This window comes from Seriola dumerili, unplaced genomic scaffold (genome assembly GCF_002260705.1).
Source record: "Seriola dumerili isolate Sdu_G_001 unplaced genomic scaffold, Sdu_1.0 BDQW01000025.1, whole genome shotgun sequence".
Classification (NCBI taxonomy): domain Eukaryota; kingdom Metazoa; phylum Chordata; class Actinopteri; order Carangiformes; family Carangidae; genus Seriola; species Seriola dumerili.
Genome location: NW_019174280.1, coordinates 5,654,557 through 5,677,592, shown reverse-complemented (window position 1 = coordinate 5,677,592; position 23,036 = coordinate 5,654,557).

Below are 23,036 nucleotides of genomic sequence, written 5' to 3'. Positions count from 1 at the left end.
AATCACAGAAATACCCCCTGGTTGCCCTTCCTCCGAGCTCCTGATGACAGATCAACAGAAGTGAGGAGGCTGAAACACACAGGTTTTTTGGCTTAAGTTATAAAGTTGAACATATCCAGAGCAAAGACAGTGGTAAATGATTAGTGCGTGTAGATCCTGTACAGTATGTATAGGTGTGTATATATATTTGTGTGTGTGTGGGCGTTGTGTATTGGTAGTTGTGAATGTGGCACAGTGAATTTTGTGAAGCTACAGAGGCAGCATGAGAGATGAGATAAATCAGAGTGCCATACAGTAATGGTGCGTGGGCTTCACTGAGCATATTTTAAGTCAAGAGGGGTGTGTGTGTTTCTTTTATCACTTGCTCTCGGCTCCCTTTATTTTAAGCCATGATGACAGGTAGGGAGGATAGGAGCCGAGGTGGTGACTCACAGTAAAAGAGGAAAAGACGTGAGAGGGCGTCTAGTACATACTCAGGTGTCTCATTCATTACTCGGGGATGTGAAGGGGCCACGAATGGACACGGAGTTAAGATGAAATTGCGTGCTGTGTGCATGAAAAGTGAAAGTTTGCTTTCCCTGGTGGCTATTTTGAGGCAGAAAGAGTACATTGTAAATTAATAGTGGCGAGGTAGAGGATGGTAAACAGCTGCAGCTTTCAAGCCCAGAAGTTTAATTTTGTCAATTATATTCCAAGTTTTATTACTCCTTAACAAAAAACATATCCTAACTTAAACCAGTCTGAATTGCCTATTAACCTTAAAGGAGCTACTTGTAAGTTTTCCTATTGCTACATAGCTAATTTTAGCATTCACAGCTGTTTTCTTACCAGTCTGGAAAAATCATGGCGATTTCAGCATCAAACTTTATCACTTTACTGACCAAGAGCTGTTTCCAGTGGCGGAAAGCAACGCCAGTGTTGACTCTTGTCTCACGTCCTTATTCTACTGAAGTTAGCATGCTAACCAGCTAGCTAGCAGATAACGACTCACTGTAGCCTCAAATCTGTCCTGAAGTCATAGCGCTGCTCAAAAGATGTATTATAACGTCTTGTCTTGTAAAAGCAACGATGGCCGAAGCTCTTGTCGAGCGACAATCACCACCAACTGCTCCCGGCAAGAAGCCACATTCGGCATCAGAGAAAGATTACAAATAATAGCCCCTAGTAGAACTACTACTCACTGTTGATTATGAAAACATTGTAGTCACCAAAAGAATTGATGAGATCTGAAAACACGGTTACGGTGGTATTGCTAAGTCCAACAGAGCAAGACATGAGCAATCAGATGTTTAGAGAGATCTAAAACAAGCTAACGCTTTATAAAGATTATACACACACATAAGTGAGAGCATTTACAATCATTGAGTATGGGAGTATGTAAATTGAGACACAGCATTAGTCTTGTTTAAGCAATGAAATTCCATCATTGATGACAAATGAATGTAAATTGCCCCTTGATGTAAAGTCACAACGGTAAAAACAAATGTCACACACTATTAAGCTTTAATAATTCAGCATCTGAGTAAAGTCTCTATACCGTCTGCTACATGTAGTCTTTAATTATAGTATGTACTGACCTGTACGGTCACACTTCATAAAACTTTCTCTTGTGCTTCATACATATATATATATATATATATATATATATATATATACAGTAGTCATTAAAATAGGATAATTCCACCCACCCCACCACTTTATGGTGATGTGAGGTAATCTAATTCTTGACAGAGGAGTGTAATCTGTACTCAGTGGAAGTCCACAAAATACACATTCAGATTCTGTACTTGTTTCACAACAACGCACTTGTGACTAGAACTGAAGCTGCTACTTGCCTCCGGATTGAAAGTGCTGGCGTATGCCTTCCCAGATATGACCCGTGGCAGGCGGAATATAAATGCACTGAAGAGGTGTTTTAGATGTTGGAAGCATAAGACACTCTTCAGTTTGATGGTTGCAGATGTCTACTCAACCATCTGCCTCACACACACACATATTCAGCATCTGCCTCTTAACATGAAAAAGATTTCTGAGCCCCCAACACTACTGAATACTCTCAAACAATTTGACTTGCCTGGAATATCTTATTTGATTTGTTTTCTAATCCATGCAGTGCAGTAGATGGGCTATTGATTTAGTCTTGATGCGGTGACAGTATCAATAAAGGGCCAATACTAATATGGCTCAGAAAATAGAGAGCCTGGATGGAGCAGCAGTTATTAATATCATTGCTACCGAGCTCTCCAGGTCCTCAGATATGCTTGTTAGCATTTCGGCTGGTAATAACCCTGACAACCGCTGCTGTCTGCACACCTTAGGGGGTCTGACACGAGGCCCGCTGCCATATTCTTATAACCCAATCAACGTTGGCCCAGAATCCCTCCATCAGAGCGCTGTTGTGTATAAACCAGCTGAGAATCAGTGAAAAACCATCAGTAAAAAAAAAAGATTAAGAAGGAGATTGTTTATTAAAAAGTGTAATGTAATCAGCGAGGGAGGGAAAGAGACCTTCTTGGGAAAGAGTGGGGAGGAGTGTCCGGCCCAGACGCTATCTGATAACGATTACAACGTAGCTGTCCTCTGTTAAATTATGGCTGAATAAGAGCTGCTCTTTTGGTTGCAACACGATTCCCAGGCCCCAGTCCTCCTCCCTACAGGATGCAGAGGTCGACAACGAGTTCATAACACGACCTTTCAAACGGCTTAGTCAGCACACACTCCCCTGACCTGACCTCCACCCCACCCCCCTCCCCTCCCTCATGTCTCCTTCCCTCTTTTCTTTCAGAGGTTTTTCAGGGGCCATCTCTGATCCCAGATGAAACAAAGATACCACATCCTCCGCCATCACTTTCTCTTTGTACTCGTCTTTCAAATCACCACGGCTTTGACTGTCCTGTCCTCTGGCCTGTTTGGCAAATCCCTAATCCCTGCTGCACCCTCTCTCCTCGCTGGAGCAGGGAATAAAGAATATCCTTTCCTTTTTCCAGCTCTCATCTCATCTCCTCTCTCTCTTTCTTTCCTCCAAAATCAATTGAATTGTCCAAATTTTCATCATTCCCTCGGCCTGCCAAGTCCAGCTGGGTGAGCAGAGCTTCCCATGGAGTACATTAAAGACACACAGGGGTCAGCTTTTTTGAACCCTGACCTTGGCGAACCACAATATCTGTTTCTTGTTACTTTGAACTTGCAACATGTGAGAGGATCATATTTGATTTTTTTTTAGTTTTGTTGTGAGATGATGATTTTTTTGAACCTGCTGTTGGCTTTGATTTCAGACCCTCTGGTTTAAAAATATATCGTTTGGACTTCTGAACAACATGGATCATGACAAAAATAATCAATCCTATCATGTATCATTTAGTAGTTTCTATCAACAGACATCGCTCTTTCATGTTCTGTCGATATTAAAACAATAACAGCATTATGTCCTTTTTAAAAAAGTAGCTTCAGGTTGACTGAAACCGATCACATCTGGCCTCAAGCTGTCCCCGTGAGAGCCGTCGGAGGTTATCGCCCCTGAAAGCTACCCTCCACATGTGCGTGTACGATGGCCACGCTGTAAAGATCTCTGTATTTCCAGGTCCATAGAGGAAAGAGACAGCATTGTTCAAGCCCCTTGGCCCAGGGGGAGTCGGAGGGATCTTTTACACGGTTGTGGTTTTACTGTAAAACATCTCTCTTTCTGCGCTGACTGTGTGTCAGACGGCAGGAAAAGCTTGTCTGGGATTTATTGGCAGTTGTGGATCTACAGATGATGGACGAATACCCCTCTGGAGCGCAGGTCTTGTAAAAGGCAAAGGGCGGAATACCCTATTAAAACGGTGTTTATTTCTTTTGAATGTCTTGTATGATGTGTCTCTTCCTCTCTCTCTATACATGTCTTTTTTTTTTCTATCCTGTCGTGGCCTTTGTGCTCTCCAAATCCTCTCAGTCTCTTTTTTTCATAACCTTTCCTTTGCTTTTTCTGAACACACAGGGCATTGAGTGCCAGCGGTGGATTTGCTTGACACTGGCTGCACATGTACACATACCCTCAGCTGTTGTGCATACTGTATATACGTGCGCTTGTGACTGACAATCACAATGGCTCTATTGGTCATAGCCTCATACTATTAACTATTACCCCAAAAACTGTTTAGTTGCTGTGCCAATGGACCTAACATATACAGATTAGTGAATAAATAAAGTAAAAACCCAAAGCACATTTATCCAAAATATATGACATTGAAATATTATGTATATTATGTATTTTTGATACCTTCACATACTTATCCTGAGTGACCCCTCGACTCGTGTACAAAAGCATTTCCTGTGTAGTAGGTTTGGAAGAAATATTCAGATCCACAGCTTAGTTAAAAGTAACAATACCAGAATTTAAAAATACTACTATAATATAATAGTAAAAGTGTCTCATTCAAAAGGTTAATTAACAAAATGTTGAAGTGGTTCCCAACCTTTATAGCTTCATTTAATGTCTACCTGTGACCTTTCATCACAGGCTGAAGTCTTATTATGGACTTGAGTTGTGGACAATTACAGTATGGTTATTTTTCGTTTTCTAATTGTTAAAGGATTTTTACAACATATCCAATATTTAACAAGAAAAAAATTGCAAAAAAAAAAAAAATGCAAGTATGTGGTTTCCTGTATTTATTTTCATTTTTTTTCTTGGGACTCAACCCCTCAGATTGGGAACCCCTGACTTTAAGTGTTTATTTATAAATGCTTACTATGCAAACGATTGGTGCCTGACAGTATAATGTTAGGATCTATAATATTACTGAATAATTATTACTATTGCATTCAGGTGTAAGCAGCCTTTTCATGTTGCATCTGGTCAAGGTGGAGCTCATTTCTTTACTATTTTACACACTGCTGAGTGGTTTCATCTAAAACATTGTGTTGTATTTTATATGCTGAGTTTGTATGTAACATATGAATTTGTACAGTAGTGAGTAACTTTAGCTATAAGACAAATTTAGTGAATATGTCCCTCTGAAATGTAGTTATGTAGAAGTAGAAGTAAAATAAAAGTGGAAGCGTATAATTTAACTTCGGTATGGTACTGGAGTACGAGCACTGTGTTGAATTCCTCTTTTGTTAGGAACAGCATGTGTTCACAGAGGATAACTGTGGATCTGGATGATGTGCTCAGGAGAAGACAGAAGAAGAAGATATGGATGCAAATACAAAACAAGATAATGAAAAGATGAAAAGAGTGAAAAGACAGGAGGTAGGAGAGGATGAAGAGAAGGAAATAGAGAGACAAAGGCAGGAACGAGGGGAAACAGAAACAAAGGGCAATGAAGAGTTACCAACACAACGTGGCAGGGGTAAGAATGTGGGCATAGTGGTAATTGTAGAAGGTAATTTGTTTGTATCTAGAGGCCGCATCTCAGCTCAAACAGCAGCAGCCAGATGTTGCTACAACGGCTCATGTTGAGGATGAGTTGAAGTGAGGTGACCTAGAAACAAGTAAATACTGCATTAGGTAGGGAACAGGATAAATATGTTAAATGGCTGTGGAACCTATGAAATTATAATTCAGGTCATGTAGACAGTTTGTGTTTAATGTGCCAGGTTTCATCTGAGACTTCTGCCTCCACCTCCATGCAGTGAAGATGAATAGTTTCCATCATGGTGCTCGCAACATTAAAAAAAAAAAAAAAGAAAAAAAATTACCCTTATCCGACACGTCTGAATTTAACCAGGTGACCACCTTCAAATTTGCTGCTGATTTTCAGAGTTCAGTATGAGGCAGAAAAAGTTAAATATGGCTGATTTACCGTTTTAGGCTTTTGCCGCTTTATTTTTTTTCATTGTTGACTGATGCTAAAAATAGCTTCGGTTTGAAGTATATTTGTGTTTAAAAGGTGATGACAGACAAACTTTAATCATCAATCAAAGTTTATTTCAGTGGATATAAGAGACAGAACAAAGAGCAAAACACTTCTTTTATTTAGCAGACACACTAATGCATAATTTTCCTCCCCTCAAAAAAAAAAAAGAAAAAGAAAAACAACCCACTCCTGCGGCAATGACACAAATCTGTAGAGATCTCAGTGGGGCCACTCAGCAATGTTCAGGCATGGGACTAATCACTCAGCAGGGGTGGCAACTCTGCTAAATAAATTCAAAGGTGACACACTTGAAACTTTTCAAGATGGATCATGACTGTGGGTAAAATGCAATAATGCAACATTCATGATTTAGAGATTTCTTGGTCACAGTTTAACTTTGTTTCAGAGGGTTTTCTTCTCCAAGAAGAAACAGAGATTTCAAAGAAGTGCTCCATGAGCTAATAGCCAGATATCTGAGCAGAAAATAGACTGAATTCATCCACATAAATTTTTCATTCTCTTCAGCAAGACCGCTCATCTCATAATTAATGTTCCACACAATTCTCATCTGAAATCAATACAAGCATGAAGCTCAGGAGTGCTAATAGGCCGGTGACATGCACCGTGGCTGCTCCCATATTATCATGTATTCACTGTGTCCCTGGCAAACACTGAATACCTTTTTAATTTGCAAGTGTTCACTGTTCCAGTCGGCCCCTTTTCTTCTGCCTTTCTTCTTTGTACAATGATTTGAACATCATGATACCACTCAACTAAGGGAGATATCTGTGAGGCGAGAACTGTCAAGGATTTACAAATGAAGTCCGACAAAGCAGCTCAGTCGTACGAAACTGCCTTACATTTTTCCACTGGAGTTCATTTCTGTCAATTTTTATATCAGTTCTTTACCGAGACGCTGAAGTATTGGCAAGAGGAAACAAGTTATTTTGTTTAAGAAAAAACCTTATCATTTTGCGGTATACAGTATGCTGCTATCTTGCGTTTCCACATTTGTGAGCATGCTAAACTATCATCATCATCCCAGTGGACTAAGATGGGGGAGGAGGACTGTGTGGGCGTGCGTCATGGTGTTCGGGGGACTGAATCTTTACAGTGTAAACTGGACACTGCAGGAAAATAAATGGGACCTAGACTGTGAGCGGGAAATGCTTTTTCTCAGCCAGCACTGGCTGCGTTTGAAAGAGCTTTGGGCTCTATAAATATCACATTTAAGATTTGTTTTTAACATCCACATTTGAAGCAGTGGAGCATTTCAAGACAACGTCAGTGCAAGTGCAAGTCAGTGCAGGCCCTGATTCTAAACAGATGACACTACATTGTATTTACTGCTGTTTTAGATAGCAGTAGAAACATTGTGTAGCTGATCTGCTATTTTCCCTTGTCTACATTTCACTGTTATCACTATGACCCTAAAAGCATAACATTAATCATAGAGTACAAGGGACATAAACAAGTTACATAAGGTGTTTTTGAAGATTCTTCTTAAAGATTGATAATATTATTTGAATATATTAAGATTGGAAATTCATTCCTGACTTTGAAAATAGTACCTGAAAAACCAATCTTGCAAAAGTGTCCATTTAAATTCAAATTTAAATGGATATTTTTCTGGACACTTTAAAGTCCCATATTTTTTATTTTATTTTATTTATTTGTGGTTTTAAGTACCAAAAATCTCAGTGTAGTTTTACATCTCCTCTCTCAGGCGTCTCTCCAGAGCTCTAGTAACAACAGGTCGGTGAGCCAATCAGAAGAGAGGATCTGAGCCGCTCTTTTGATTGGCTGACTGTTTTCTGAGTGATCAAATAAAAATAAAAGAGATTTCAGGTAAACACTCAGAGAAACTAAATCCTGAAAGGTTGTATGGTGGGTCCAGGTGGGCAGGGCTTGTGATATCAATATAGAACCTAGACCTGCTTTATGATCAAAAAAGACATGGAAATCTCACTGTATTACATTTGGGACCTGTAATAAAACTTGAATTATTTAATCAAACATGATATTTACTTTACATTTTTGTGGTAACCTATCACTGTCACTTTTATTTAAATAAGTGGGTTACATTTACCATGCTACTTTCAGTTGTTGGATGGATTATCTATTGGACGGGGTGAAATACAAACATATAATATACTGCATGTTGAATGGATGCAAAAAAAAAATAAAAAATCATATTGTGATTATTTTGGCAGATATTGCGATATGAGTGGCTGTTGCAGTTAGAATGGTCTTTTTTGCATTTTACTTTCACTGAAAAACTAAGAATGAATATGATGTGGTTTTTGTTGGGTCTTGCTCCTTTACAAATGGAGAATATGATTTGTAGACTGGCGCATCTCCGTATCACCGCAATACTTAAGTTATGGTGTGTTGGGACACATTTTACCTTTATCGAAACATAAATTGCAGCCCTTGCGATTTGGACATATTGCACTTAGTCATATTGCAATTTTGATAATATTTTCATCAATTGTTCAGCCCTAATGTACTGTATGATGAATGTGTACTCATTAAATTGTAAGTAGATTCAGTAAGGGCCTTTGCTGTTCAATATCATCAAGATGTCAAATATATTTTGCAACATTTCTTAAGGGAGAGTAGATTCTGTCAATTGGTTAAGTTAGTTTCACAATTTTGCTTGGCATGAAGACTTTTTTTTTTTTTTTTTCCCCGCTAACTCTCTCGCAGGAATACAAAGCATGTGAAAGCATCACAAAACCACCACAACCTTAACCTGCAAGATGATTTAGATATTGCATCAGCAGCAATAATGTGCTGGCCTCCTCAGACAAGGATTACCTTTTATAGTCCCATCTGTAACCCCGATGTCAATGGATTGAAACCATCCTCCCCGAGCAGCACATCCTTCCCCAGTGTCACGGTTCTTTCTCATCCACCTCTCCAGCATCCCTGCCTTCATTCTACTGTAATCCCATGAGTTATCAGCCTTTATCAGAGGTGAGCTGTCTCACCTTGGTGCTGCAGCCGACAGCATGTTTCCTAATCCGTCACAGAGGTTTCTCTGGCTGACCGAGACGGGGCTCCTACTGAGATTCAAAGTTACATGGCTGACCAAAGTGAAAGCACAGGAGCCACAAAGTAGTTACTGTACTGGCCCATTGTTTAACATCTGTTTTTGAAATATGAGACTTTATTAGACGAGGCATGTTGGGAAAGTTTTAAACCAAGGATAAGATCCTCATAACTGAAGCCTTGACATGAAACATGAAATACGCCCCCGTATAAGCAGAATGTATATCCTAACATTTGTATCGCTATGTGTTTCATGTTGATTCAGCCTGTTTATCAGTCACATACTCGCACTCTCCTGTCAAACTACAGATGACCAGAACAATCTTCTCTGGCAGGTAGCATTTTTCAAACCGTCTTTTTAAACTCCTCTTTATTAAAGTGTCTGACAGTGGTAAATATTGACTGCTAGACACCGGCTTGTTTCTGCAGTAAAGACATTTCAACTCATTTTTACTCATCAAGGATTGATTTCCTTTGGAGCAGCATACAAGCCGTCAGAAATGAGGCTTTCTAAACTCGGAAAAAGATTATAAAGGTATTGACAATGTTGCTAGCCTAACAACACTAAGGTTACAACACTCTCTTAACATCTAGTAACCCAGCTCCCTGGAACAGCACTGGGTTGTGAGGAGATTTTAGCATAGACGCCACAAGAGGTATTACAGGATCATGTGATGAACACAGGCCCAAAGACTTTTTCCCCGTAAACAATCATTACTAAAGGTGCAACTATAATTTTTCTGTCTGTATACAATAAACGACTTCTTTTTTTTCCTTTTTTTTTTTTATCCATTCAGTCCAATTGAATTTGGAGATGTGCTCAAAGCGCCATATCATTAAATAATTTAACGCTATTCATGTGTGCAGGAACTCAACAGGAAGTAAGCCAAGTGTGTTCTACATACACACCAAAGAACGCAGGAGCCTGTGAAAGGCTGAAAGGTTTTCAGACTTTACGCCCAGTGAGAAATCTTCATTTAGGCAGAATACGATAACTGTTTTTTTGTTTTTTTGTTTTTTTTATTAACTGTCATATCCAGAAAAAATACCAGCTTGTATCCTGGATACTCATCGATCACACTGAGGGTCAGGTAATTGGACAAGGTCAGTGCGGTGACTTGTTCAGGTATGTCCAGACTCAATGCAAAGTGAATTTAAGATGCAGCAAAAAAAAACGTGACTGGATGCGATTGGGCAAGTTGAAAATGTTTCACGTTCATTCCAAGGCGTTATCATTACAATGATTCTGTCTGTGGATTCATGAGCATAGGTTCCTGAATTGCAGTGAGTGTATACAATGCTGGAAAGCTCGGACGTCGTCTGTTTTGGGGCAAATAAGCAGACGGTCAAAACAACACAGTGGTCAAACTCGCAAAGGCAAAGATTTGCTTCATGTTAGAATAGAACAGAATAGAACATAAGTTATTGTCCAGCTGAGGCAGAGCAATTGTCCTTGGTCTCAGCCAGAAAAATGTTCAGTCTGAATTCACATTTAGAACTGTCACATTACAAAGAGAGAGCCTCTGGTTTGATTCCCTTTTTTTTTCTTTCTTTTTTTTCTTTTTTGAGTCGGCACATGGACAAGAAAGAGGTACATGTGTTTAACCACCCTCACCCTATCTCACCTAACTCACAAGTCTCTGTTTCAAGTTGGGAGACAAGTTAGATCAGAGTACATGGGATCAGAATGACTCCCTCTCTGTCTCTGTCTGTTTCCATGGTATCGCGCTGCCGCTTGTTCAATATTTGCCAGGATCTGATCAGCCAGTTATGACCCTGAAAATAATTAAAAGGCTAGAGAGAATGAATGAATAATTGGCTAAGCCTGTAAGGTCACCACCACTGGGAGCATGCATGTAACAAGACAAACTAGTAACTGCTGTGCACAAAGTTTCCAGATGTTCTCTTCCAAGCTGCGAAAAGATATACATTTCACCTCTTGCACCACAGTGTGACCCCACAAATTCAGTCGGATGTTCAGCGGTCATTCTCCTTTAAACTCGGAGAAGAAGCAGCGTGTGGCGTGGCCTAGCTGAGGGGAGTCTACAGTTTGGTCAGTTTTGTTAATTAACTGCCTTCTCCTCGGAGTGGAGACGTTAAACTTCAGTGCCCTGGCCTTGCTGTGGAAGCTGGGAAGCTTTGGCAGGGAGGCTGGACTGAGTCTCTCTCTCTCTTAATGGGCTACCTTTAATCCTAGTCCAAGAGGGAGAAGTCAAAAGTCCTCTATACTGTGCGTCACCACTGGACCAGTGCCAACAGTGACTTCAATACACACCAGTTTAATCCCATTTCAGTTAGCGTACTTTCCCATTGATGCAAACAGCTCCTTCCTCCAGACAGTGAGTCACATGTGGTGACTTTGTATACAAAGCTTGCCCACAGGTTCACAAGGATCTGTTCGTGATCAGTTTATTATTAGAGGGAACAAAACCTGTGATCAAAGTGTTTCCGAGCTTATTATGATTACTGCTGTCAAACATGGCAGATAACTTAGTATCTCACATTCACTCAGCGTCAGGCCTATTGATAAAAACGGCTCCTGAGGTCTGAGACAAACAGGCCTACCATTAAACAATGATATATCAAAAGAACATGTCACATTATCCTCACATTCAACAGCCATAATCAACACATCCTCCTCCTAGCTGACACATAAGGAGTCACCATGAAGTGTTCATCTGACTTGTGCAATATTTTCTTAGGTTCAGTTCATCACATTTCTCTCAAGTCACAGAGTTTCATTTCCCAATGTCACACAAACGCTCGCACACAGTTGCTCAGCTGGGAACAACACTATGACTCATACACACACACACAGTTGCAGAGATGCAGTTTCCCAGCAGTGGATTTCAACAGTTTTGCATTTAGGTGTGTTTTTCTTAATGTTGTGTGGAGGAACTGGGCAGAAGATAAATATTACGCTGTTGAGAAATCTGGTAACACAATCTGAAGCTTAAATAAACTCGCTTTAAAATTCTATTGAATTTCAGCTGAATTAAGCAACTGTAGCGCTGTGTTTTGGTTGTCAGCCGTGCGTTTCGATTGGAGTACAGCTCCGATTCACACGTCTGCCTCTGATACTTTTTCCTAATTGTCAACAAGCACATAGCATTGGTTATGTACTGTTAGCAATTTAAACGCCTGTCCCTTCACAACACTCAACATTTGTAAGGCATGTGTAATTTGTAAGCTTTGTTTATCACTTAAAAAAGTGGAAGCTAGCAAGAGAGGCTTCCTGGTACCGACATGGAAAGGGAAGCTAGTTAGCCTAGCTTATTAACATTTACGTAGATTTCAATAAGAAGTTGCATTTTTTTATTTGCAACACCTGTCGAGTCACTGGCAGCTGTGTATGAAGATGGAGGACATCACAGCTCCTCAAAAGTGAAGCCAAAACATCTCGATCGCCTCCTGGTGGCTGGTTGCAGTATAGGGGGACAAAAATCAAAATAGACATCAAATACATTTTTCCATTTTTCCATTTTAGTTGGTTCTTATCACACTGATCTCAGTTCAAGTGTTGATCTTTCTGATAAGTTTGATTTTATTTGGTTATTTGATGCTATGAAAAGAGTGTGCAACGTCATGATTGACAGCTGTGATTGACTAGCAACAGGGTCGAGCTGGTGTATGGGCGGGACTTTGATACTGTGGCTCCACTCCCTGATCTACTAATGTGCATATCTGGATCCAAATTACGTCATCAGCACAAGATTGTGCTTGTAGACGCGTTGTCCATCTTTACGTAGGCCTAGCGTCACTGGATCAGACTGCTGTAACCTCAGCACGCCGTGCGCTACCTCATTTGTCGAATCACAACAAAAAGCATCTAACGTAGGGAGTCGCACAGTAATGAGTGTTCAAATCATAGTGAACGATAATAACGTAACCGACAACAGCTGCGCCGCTGTGAAATTGAAATGATGTAATGAACAGTTTTAGTTTCGTACCTCTGGAGAACATTAATGTGGAAGATGCTGTCACTGCAGAAAAGTAAATCAAACTTACATTTATTCTTTTTTGCTAGTTTGACGAAATGCGCATGCAACCAAGTGGGGTCCAGAATACTTTGGACCTTTGGTATATATGAACTCTAACCGCCCCATTGAAGTAGAAGACCGTACTTCATTAAAAACCTTTTTATGTACATGCACAGCTATCATAAAGCAATCCTTACAGCTAATTAGGAGCTGAAATACAAGGAGTTTCCAACATATGCTGCTAATAGAATATTATTTTTGCACATCTGCAAAAGCAGTTCAGCTGGTCATTAGATTGCCCAGGTTGAAAACTGTGGTCTGGGCAAAGCTTTTACTATAGTCCCCTGAATCTGGATTTGTGTTCTGCACTTAATTTATAGTGAGATATGTGGAGCCTGAACACATGGCTGTCTGCTGTTGACCAACACTGGGGAGAGATAACGACTCAGGATTGTATTTAGCTTTCACCTTGTGAAATGTGTGTGTGTGTGTGTGTGTGTGTGTGCGTGCGTGTGCGTGAGTGTGTTAGAAGCTCAGTACCAGTCTGACGCCAGCACCACAGGATTTCTGGTCTCGGCTCAAACCCCAATCTCCACCTTCCGTCCTCCCTTCCACCTAAAATACAGGCCCACATAACAGCACACACACACACACACTCACAAGTTTCTGCTGGTGTGTTAATCCCATTGCTATGTAACAGGCAACTACCAGAGGGGCTCTCATCAGCCTACCTGTCAGCCCCCTCCAGATCAACTCTCAAGCGGTTAAATGCAAACACGTAGGAGTGCGGAGCCAATACATCCAAATGGCTCAGACCCGGTCTCTGTTCCGTGGCGTCACTTTCAATCCAAAACAAATGAGTGCATTCCTCATGCATGTACGTTTAGTGCAGTGGGTTCACAGGATGCAGATACATTCCACAGGAGATAACAGTTTTAAACTTCAAATCCACCTCTCAAAACCACTGACGTGTCGTTTCTGTTTGTTTAACATCTCATACCTTACGTGAGCAATAAGAATCTCCCTAATCTGAACAAACAAAACAAAAAAAAATTCATCCAATGTGTTATCAGGAGAGGGCGAAACAATCTGCAGTCACTCGATTTATAATGAGCTCTGTCGAGTCGATTCTGATACAGTGGGTTGTTTTAAATAAAATTAATATGCGACAGCTGCGTAGTAGATAGTTTTCCCCATATCATAATGAAATAGAATAAATACCAGAGCTGTCATTCAATATCAGTGACACAGCCAACGGATTTTGTTTATCTTGTCTAAGCTTCCATTTCAGCGAGGAGAAAGTGGAGGCAGCCAATGCATGAGTGCAAAACAAATACAGTGTTTTCCCTCCCATTGCAGCCAGTGACAGGGAGAACAAATAGCTGGGATTTCTAAATGCTCTCTCTCTCTCTCTCTCTCTCTCTCTCTCTCTCTCTCTCTCTCTCTTTGTCTCTCTCTTTCCCTCCTTCCCGTCTCCCCCACTCATCTGCAGATGGTGGATGCCATATTAGATGTTTTCTTCTTGCACATCAAACCAGAGGTCACAGCTGCACTGCTCCTAAACCAGCCACAGATGTGTCGGCATAGTTACCTGACAACCAGTGCAGATGGAACACTTTCTGAGGCTGGAAGTGAAAAACAGAAAAAAAACTAAAATAAAAAAAACAAGTGCTGTTTAGCCAGAAACTACTCTGGGCTCCCCGGGGAGAGCCACTGAGATCAGAGAGGCAGAATAAAGAGGAATTTTGCTAAGTTTGTGTTGAGTTTTGCCACCTATAGCAGCTGGAGCAGGGAGTGAATTGAAATACACAGCACACAGGACGGAGGGGGAGGGTGTTGTTGCGCAGATTTGTAACTATTTAGACAATGTTGTGTAAAACAGACCAGGTCTGGCTTGAATATTAATGAATTAAATGATTTATTTATGTTTCGTCTTTGACAGAGCAAAGCGCGCGTGCTATCAGGTTTGGCCTACAGAGCACCGAGGGGAGAAGGCCTTGTCAGCATTATGTTTGGTCTGTCAGATAGATTAACATGGTAAATATATGCACATATTAAAAACCAGCCAGCGATTTACATGATCAGGCCGTCCCAGGGTGCTGCTGCGAGCGTGATTTCTACACCATGAGGGGAAGACTGATATGTTCTCGAATACACTCCAATAATGAGATTTATGTCCCAATTTTAGCAACCGCCTATTATAATCTGCGGTACGCGAACGCTGAACGTGACTGAGACTTGTAATTAACTAATTTGAATCTGGATCACTTAGAGGATTTGTGAAATTTTGAATTTTTTAATTTTGAATTTGATTTCTTTAAGGAATTCCACGGCAGTCACCTCCTTCATCACTGAAATATTAACCTATTATAGTCGAGTCGTGAACGTGCGACGACATGTGACACATTGTGGGATTTACAGTGACTTTATCATTCCGGGTTGAGCCATTAAAAATGCATAGATATGCACTGTGTTACTCATGACGGAAAACAATCATATTTATGAGGGGCTCTTCATTCACTCTGGAGGGGGTAAATCAGGTGTGTCACATGGATGTCAATAAATCTCAATGTGTTGGCTTCATATGATATATATGGCTGTGCATCTTTCAGGTTGAAAAACACAGTCATCGTTTCAATTCTGCTAAAAATATAAAGACAGGAGGTAGAAATGTTTTCCTGATGCACACTCTGACATTATGACGTTACATAACACCCTTCATTATGAAGTTAAACCAAAATGTTGTGTTTAGTGTGATCTTTTTCATTCAGCCCCACAGCTGTCTTCCTGCCTCCTTCACTTCTGTGTATACTTGCTGAGGTACCAGATGAGATTTGAAATGAGAAATTATTTAGATCATCAAGGTGGATTATGAACTGAAGATGCACACTGGTGCAATTTTAAGTTGTTTATAGGCCACAGTTCAAAAACCAGCTGAAGGGTTGTTCTATTTTTGTCTATTTGTCTTGTGTGCTTATTGGCATAAAGTATTCGAGACTGTGCTGTAAAAAACAAGCCCACAGGTCGTTTGTGCAGCAGGTTATTATGACTCATAGTTAGATTTTGTTGTCAGGCGACATCTAGTGGTCGTACTAATTATGACAGGAGCGAAGGGAAAAGTCTGTTGACGTAGTATTGAGAGCGACAAAGTCGGCGTCAGGACGAGGTTGTGGTGGATGGATGGGGTCAACAAATCACAGGAGTATGATGCTGGAGAGTGGTGCTCGATTCCCATGTGAAAGTAGCAGTTTATGTTGTTTCAATTATCCATGACCGTTTGACAAAGTTAACCACATTGTTGTTATTGTAACCATGGCAACAAAGATCGTCTTATGTTGAGGAAGTGCTAATTTTAACCCAAAGCAAGAGCTTTTCAAGCCATTACGTTATCATAGTAACCATGTCGACAAAGATACGCGGCTCTCAGTGTAGTCTGCGTGTTTTATTATTGTAACCATGCCAACCAAGGTCCAGTACGCCTGTTTCTGTAGGGGCACTATTTCAGGAGACACTCCTATGGGTCGTATCGGAGGGTTGAAAAGAACCTGAATGATTGTTCAGGTCGGGGGAGCTGTTGAGTATTCAGATGGTTCTCTTGGCTACGTTTGCTTATCTTTGGTTATGAGATAACAAGTTTAACAAGGAGTTTTTTATTTTATTTATTTGTAAAGGCACCAACAAACAAGCATTAGTATTAGGCACAGCCAAAAAACAAAAAAAACAAACAAAAAAAAAAACAATAACTATTTGACTGGAAATATTCAGATTCTCCATGTTTTAAATGGTTAAACAAGATAGTGATAACAAATGACAACACTGGAATAGAGCAACTACATTTAACTCTGAAATATAGAAAGAAAAAGCCATCATTCAAAACAAGAGCAAACACTGTCTTAATTTCTCTTGGACAGATGTGTAGGTAGCTGCTGTAGAACGTCTTAATGCAGAAAGTTTGAACAAAACAATTCAAGATGATTTAAATTTTTCAATGAAATAATTCATTTTTGATCTTTAATAATCTGAGATGAAAAAAAAGCTTCATGGTGACACGGACAGCAGGAGGGCTCAGTCGTTTTAGTGACCACTGTCTGCAGACCGAACGTAAAGTGTGTGTAAATGTCTAGGTACAAAGTACTTATCTAGGCACTTGAGAATTAAAATACCACTACTGACTGAACCAGTGGATCTGTGTTTTTTTTTTTTTCTTTCTTTTTGGAGGGACGTCAAATGTTCAGGAGCTGAAGCTAAAAAAAAAAAAAAAAACCTCAAATGGCACTTTGACTGAGGTGAGTAGTGGTCCTTTAAAATCAGAGGTTACACCCTGCAAATGGTTTGGTGGGAATTAAATAAGTCAGCACTGCAGAGGTAGTGTAGTGTCGACAACCTGTTTCTTTCCTTCTTTATTTTTTGTAACGTCTGTGTTTTTTATTTCTGGCCAATTTATTTGGACGACTTTGACAGTTAATTTAAATATAATTGGGATTTCACAGTTTGGTGTAAACATTTGAGCAGATACTATTAAAGTGCAGAATTTGATTTGATGCGCTTGTTCTCTTGTGACTCTACATAAAAACAGCTCTCATAATGAAATAAAATATGTTCAAATTCGTGAACATACGGTTCTTACAATGTTAAAAAAAAAGCCTAGAATTAATAAATCAAGGTCTTTTGATGTCTTGCACTTTTCAAACAGTGACACAGAGAGAAATGCACATGAGCTCAGACACGCTGTGCCGTCGATGTTCGTTCATCGATGTCCAATGGAGCCAGACTGGATGTAGTCCTTGACCCCAACAATCCCTTAGGGGTGAGGGTTGGAGCCTGGCCTATTGGTGTTTCCACCCTGCCAGTCATCATCGCCTCGGCTGCCAGTAATACAGCTCTGACTTCAACTCTGACCCCTGACGCTGCTCTGCGGCTCGCCGACCAGCCAGTCAGGGCGGCCCAGGGCCAGGCCTCCAGAGGGCCCACGTCTGTGTGGTCTGGGTGGAGACTTAGTGGAGAAAAGGCTCACTGATTTTCTATATATATATACATGTGTGTGTGTGTGTGTGTGTGTGTGTGTGTGTGTGTGTGTGTGTGTGTGTGTCAGTGGGAGAACAATACAACAAGTATGCATTTGTGTCTTTATAAGTACAGTATGTGCGGTCACATGCAAACTGCAGCCAGGATCATGTCTTTTTTTTTTTTCTTGCTCAGTTCCCTTCATCCCCAGGCAGACATCCTAATTACAACCAGTTTGTTTAAGTGGAAATGTGAACCCAGGAAGTAAGATAGTGCCAAGACGGTTTGTCCTTTGATGGGCTCACTGGCTGAGCAGCTGGTGGTCTGCAGCACAGCAGGTTCTGGGGGGGGCCACAGGACCCTTGAATGTCATGGTTTTACCTAAGAAATTAGTTAAATAAAGAGGTAATAATTGGAAATGTATGACATATTTTATTGAGTTAGCAACAGAGAAAGAACTTGGCGATGAGGCTCCGTCAACATGTAGTATGTTCAGTTCATTTATAGGCCCATGAAGGACACGGTGACCCCGGAGTCTAAATAGATAGATAAGACTTGAATCTCCGGGAACAATCTGAAGATGCTGCTGGCGAAAGACAGAAGGACAAGATCACAGAGGTCTTTAAAGAACAGCAACTAACAACCAGTTAATTTAAGGAACACAAAGAGAAAGAGTCATCAACAGTGTCATCAGGACTAAAGAGGAACAATTATGTGAGTAAATTAGGTAAAAAGGCAAATTTGCTGTGTAATAAAGACGAGGAGAGAACTGTGCTGTGGTTTCCAAGGAGCATTGATGTAATAACCACAATTCACTGAACTAAAAGTTCAATTGTGTGTGTGTGTGTGTGTGTGAGCAAAGCTGAGAATTTCAGCTCCTCACATCAATTTATATTTTGCATCAGTCTTCGATGAATTTGACAACTACCACATGTGCCGTGTTGATTTTCCTCTCAGGGACCAAGCAGAAAGGCAAAAGGACAAAGGTGTGAAAAGAGAAATTGCAACATTTGATAACAAATGACAAAACTAGAAGTTAGAAAAAATAGGGCCCAAACTCAAAGGAAGTCAACTACACAATAGAGAAACTAATGCTTCAACCTAATGAGCATGACTAAGTAGACACACACATGGAGCAGCCCTAGACAGACACAAGGAGCAATGTGACCAACAATCTAATGAGCTTAAAGAAATCCGAACATAAACAACCTTTTAAAAGAAATGATCTACAAAGAGAGAATTAGCTTCCAGCAAATCCTAACCAAACCACAACAAAAATAGAGTCTCGATTATTACTTAATGTAACCCTCCCCTCTTCCACTTCCTGTGGACTGTATGTAAAAGGTCAACTTACCCAGGCTTCAGGTGGTTTACCAGAGGAGCTCCGTGAAATCAAAAACTAAGCATGAACTTAGACATTAAAGCACCATGTGACAGAATCTAAACTAAATCGTGTGCAGTCAAATCAAAAGACGAACTAAATTGGATGAATTGTGTCGTATGTGGCGACAAAAGACTGTGTGTAGTGTCATTATGTCTGGGTGTAAAATGTGACCAAATATAAAGAAGCACTAACACTGGAGGACAGCAGCAGATGCGGCCGCCACATTTCCCATCTGCTGTAACGCAGCACTGCGAATTCTTTCCACAGCTCTCATTCACACCTCTGACTGTCTGCTGCTTCATCACAACATCAGCTGAAACACGGGGAATAAAAAACTAAATTAGAAACAAAACTGAAAGAAGAACTTCTGGTCATAATACACTCCTATAGTACTGTGAACTTAACGAGGAAAGTTGAGGATATCACTGAGTGAAAACTTTGTTTTTCCGGGAAGCTAATTTGCAAACCAATTTACTTGTGTTTGTGTGTATGTGTATCACCTTTTCTGCAGAATACCTACATCACAATTACTGTTTAAAAAAAAAAAAAAAGACCATAATAGCCCGGATAGTCCTCCTTGCTGTTATAAAGGTAGTTCAGTGCCGCTAATGGCAGCTATTGCCTCACAAGTTTATTCATAATCACAGAATTCACCAGGTGCATTAGCATTAAAAATGTCAATGTATTCATCACATCCAGCATGCGAAGCGGGAGAGATTGGAATCTTGTGGCAGTGGCAGTGATGTAAGGACTCAGCAAATTTGCCATCTGTATTAGTCGAAACTGAATGGCGTTATCTCAGTGCTCAGTCTACTCCACATGTGTAATGAGGGCTGCTGGGAAGCCTTTCAGACTGTTGAGAGCAGAACGGGCACATGTCTTCATCCAGCTCACTTCCAACTGACAAGCCTTCCCGCGTCCCCCCACCCCACCCCACCCCCCCTCCCCTTTCCACCAATTAGCTCCAGTATTAGCATATGCACTCTATTTGCATGAGCAACGACTAATTCCTGGTGTCATCGCACAGCTGTCGAAGCGGATTAGCCAGGCTAGCAGTCAGAGAGATTCCTGTCTTACTGTATCTTCTGTCTCAATGTTGGATCAGGCATCAGTGTAAAAACAAAATATAATACATGCACCCCGTCGTCCGCTTGTTGTAATCATCTACGAGGAGCTTCGGTGCCAATCAAGACAAGATTTCAAGCCTCAGTGGCTGGGCAGGGTTTAGCCCCTGTCACGGCCACGTGTGCGGACTCAAACGCGGATTTTCCACCGCCATCTGTGTAAAATGAGCAACGTCGTGCTGATGTTGAGATAAAGTTTGAGCATAGTGGAGGTATTTCCTGTTTGCTTGTGTGATGAATAACGCCGGCCTGGCCGTCGGCCTGGGTAAATATGAATGAAGAAATATTTGTGATAATGTTTCGAGTGTTTGTGCAGGGAGGCTGCTCATAGCGTGCTTGTTTTGGTCTACTGGTTCAGAGGGTTGAGAGCATCCGAGTGTGTTTTGACATGTTTCGTTTAGGGAAAATGGTGAAGATTAATGTCAGGATTAATTTTCTTTCTGTGTCCTGTTGAATTTCTTCACATGCAGCCGTGGGATGTGTGTCTGTAAGTCCTTCCACATTAAACTTTGTCTCCTTGGTTTCACCGCTGACGTCATGCTGTCTGAACTCACGCATATGTCCAGTATCATGTAAGTTAAACGACTATGGGACTATACCTGTTGCAGTATGCTTGGACTACGTGCATACCACAGGTCACTCCTGACTAATTAAAATCTAGACTGCAAAAGAAACCAAAAATATCTCATTAATTAAAGAATATATGGTTATTATGGAAATGAATCTTTGTCGATTGGACAAAGAAATTGAGATGGAAAGTCAGACATGACAAAAAATGAAAATAAATAACTCATAACTGTGACGATCTAATCATTTTGACCTAGTAAGACAAAACTGGGATTTAATATCCCAACTGAGATATTGATATATGCCTCAATTTTGATTTATTGAGCCAAATTAAATAAGCTTACACATCTGTCTACATTACAGAGGCTCATTTCCGCGTTAAAAGAAAAACTTAAAAAAATTAAAGTTAAAAGTCTATTTATTATTCAATGTCTCATCATTTAATCATCATTTATCTATTTCAATAATGTCTGATGTATGGGAACCTAGAAAAGAAAACATAAAACATATACTGGTATGAAATGAATAAATAAATAGAAATAACTTGACTAATAACAAGTATTTTTATCTGTTGATTATTTATTGACTATTAATTCAAATAAAAAAAAAATCTGATGTCCTATCTCGTAAGTTTTAATTGTTATCTCCTAAGTTTGACTTGCGACCTCATAAATTTGACTTCTGACATACTGTTTCATGAAGTTTTATTTTTTAAATCAAATGAAAATAAACTTGAGAAGACTATTTTTCAGTCATGAAAGCTCCTTCCACCAAGAAAAGAAAAAAACAGAAACAAAAAGTAATAATTTTTTTTTTATCTTCATTAACTCAATCAGTTCCTTTTCTTTTCATGGCAGAAATGCGCTTCCACACACTGTAAACCTCACCGTCACTGTCGCACACACCCACGCACATATATGCTGTTTGCATGTTTTCATTGCAGTTGTCAGAGCAGTATGGGATTAAATATATAAGTACTGTTATTAACGTGAAGGGAGTGTTACATGTTGCTTTGATTGATGACATGTATGGTTGAAACAACAGCTTGTAGGCCAGAGGACAGACTTATCACATGAAAGAACAACAAAGATAAACAGTCATATCAAGGGTGAGCCCCCCCTCTTGGCTGCAGCACCCGCTAACTTACTTCCTGTGTTTACTACAGTGTGTGTCCTAGTAAGAATGAAATATTGTGTTTGATTAAGGGTTTTTTTTTCACCTTCTTTCTTTCATTTCCAACTTCACTGCTGTAAATCTCGACAGAAACAAACAAGTTCTTCCCTTAATGTCCTAAAATCCCAGACCATTGTTTTTCAGAGATCCGTGAAAGTGAGATCTGCTTGATGTGCTATACTTCACAGACCAGTGGTTTCCAAGCTATGGCTCAGGACCCCTCAAAGGGCCCTGGGATTATTATGTAAACATTATATATTAATATAGAAAAGGAGAACAAAAACATATTCTGCTACATAAAATGAATTTTTGGACATTTCTTTTGTGTTTGCCTTAAGCTTAAATACTGGGTAGATTTACTTCAGGCCTCATAAAATGATTCAAATTGAACAACATAAGAAAGTGCTTCAAGTTCTGTACTGACAGGTATATACAATATATATGCATTTAATTTAAAGAATGAAAAATGTTAATTAGATGCGGACAGGCAAAATAAATTGGAGGGAGGAAAAAACTGAAATAAAGTTGAATATATGTATATATTTGCCTCCAGGAGACTAAACAACTACAACAAAGATAATACAGACCAGACTGTAACACTACACACTATAATGTACTGTCAGCATTTCAACTAATTTAGTTTACACGACAGAACTATCCTATACAGCATCTTCTGTCTTCGCTATAGCTATTTCTATAAATCTCACCGAAACAGAAATATACTCAGAAAAGAGTCGATTCAACATGAATTTTCAGTCAGTTTTTTTTTTTCTTTGCAAGCTTCATTTTATCTTGCTGGGTGTGATTAATCCTAATAGTCAGAGAGGAAAGCACCCTCTGGTCACCTACATCTCCAAACAGAGTTTTGAGATTTGCGTGAGGTTAAAGTATTTCTCCTTTATTCTCTATT